The sequence below is a fragment of the Anneissia japonica genome, unplaced genomic scaffold (assembly GCF_011630105.1).
Source record: "Anneissia japonica isolate Jap-2015-1 unplaced genomic scaffold, ASM1163010v1 scaffold287026_len1825_cov250_single, whole genome shotgun sequence".
In the NCBI taxonomy this organism is placed as follows: domain Eukaryota; kingdom Metazoa; phylum Echinodermata; class Crinoidea; order Comatulida; family Comatulidae; genus Anneissia; species Anneissia japonica.
This window is the reverse complement of record NW_022753376.1, coordinates 1-1,825: the sequence shown is the minus strand read 5'-3', so window position 1 is coordinate 1,825 and position 1,825 is coordinate 1. Positions and strand designations below refer to the sequence as shown.

General features: G+C 31.3%; 1 long non-coding RNA gene across 1 annotated transcript; it reads left to right on the top strand.

Moving 5' to 3' along the window:
- The first annotated feature begins 319 nt into the window (after positions 1–319).
- Positions 320–1,825, top strand: LOC117122830. Its single transcript, XR_004447754.1, has 3 exons — positions 320–479; positions 753–872; positions 1,746–1,825. It is a non-coding gene; the product is annotated as an uncharacterized LOC117122830 (long non-coding RNA).

The window sequence follows — 1,825 nt, the reverse complement described above, 5'->3', positions numbered from 1 at the left end:
ACTTTTAATTTAAAAAAAAAAAAAAAAAACTATTTGAAACTGTTTGTAGCTCAACACTTCATGTATAAATTCTAAGATGCGTTGACTGCTAAAAAAACAGTAGAAATATCTATATGAAACTGCTTGAAACATTTTAGCAAAAGTTGAAAGAAAATCTGTTGAAAAAAATAGTAGGAATAGGCCTAACCATAAAAAATTTTTTGAAACAAGTTGAAAAGTTTTAGAAAAAATTAAAGGAAAATAAAAAAGACACCCCAATTAGGCCAATATTAGCCACATGTTGTTGAAGAGAAGCATATTATAAGAATTTTTCTCTTGAAATGTAAGCAACGTTTTACTTCATACAGATATCAACGAATGTGACGAAAATCAACCAAGACATAACTGCGGACGTCACACAATCTGTGAAAACAGCCCTGGCTCATTTGCTTGTTCTTGTGTTGAAGGGTATGAAGGAGAACCAACTGCCAACTGCACAGGTGAATATGCAAATTTATAATGACATTTTTAATATTCTTTATAGCAACTGTAAGTATTGATATAATCATAATATTACGATCATATTAACTGTTATTAATTGTAATTATTTATTTTAAATGGTAGGACCACTTCTTTAATTTTGTAATTTCTGTGAAATTAATCATTAAAAATAATCATATATATTAGTAATGTGGTAGATGTTTCTGTTTTTCAAATTTTGTTATACAGTACAACAGAACATTACTGTATTTGTTTTATTTATTTTTTCTTAGATATCAACGAGTGTGCTGATGAGCCTTGTGCGGCTACACAGACTTGCTTTAATCATCCTGGCAGCCATAGTTGTGTGTGCAAGCCAGGATATTACACTAATGCTGATGGATCATGCTCTGGTTCGTTTCTTCCTTCTATACCAAATTTATAACATTTAGACATTATTATAAGTCAATCGTGACGTCATCACTGCAACTCCCAATGTTATTTGCCTATCCCCACAGTCCAATAATTTTTCACATGGTGGACGTTTGGACGTTTTGATTGATGACTGCTACAACAGTTTGTTATCAAAACTAAATTAAAAGACAGCGATTGACTTATAAAGCAATTAGTAGAGCATGCATCGTACACTAGCCGAAAATTATTATACTTCGGTTAGATTTAATGCATTCAAAAATTTCCATCGGGCGTTGCAGGCCCTCAGAAATTTTTTCAAGCATTAAATCTAACCTTCATATAATAATTTTCCTATAGTGTACTATGCATAGTTTTACTAATTGCTTACTGTTAATAATAATTGTGCTTATATAGAGCATAATGCTAGAGCCTTTATGTGCTTTTCAGAAAATTTGAGAAAAATGAAAAACAGAACAATAAAAAGGAAATTGAAATTCAAAAAGAAAAATATGAAAAAAAAAGAAAACTAATCAACATGTCACCTCCAAAACTATTTTGTGATACACTGGAAAACCCACAGTATTTTTCTGTGGACTAGAACACCCCTAAAAATTTAAGAATGCTCCAATCCTGGTTTTCCTCCTCTTTTCCTTTTCAGATATCAAAGTAACAGCTCGTTTATAGATTACATCATGATCGATGTGTGTAATTTTGGCTAGCCAGGATTTACTAGGAGGCATCATGTTCTTAATTACTATTACTGTACTGTGAAAGTGCAAGATAGTAAATTTATAGTATGCTCAGTAATATTCACTTAAGTCTTTCTCTTCATTTTGATGTATTTGTGAATTGATTTATCTTTATCACATCAGATATTAATGAGTGTGAAAGTGAAGATTCATGTGGTACCAACTCGGAGTGTGAAAACAGTGAACCAGGTTACCAGTGTGTA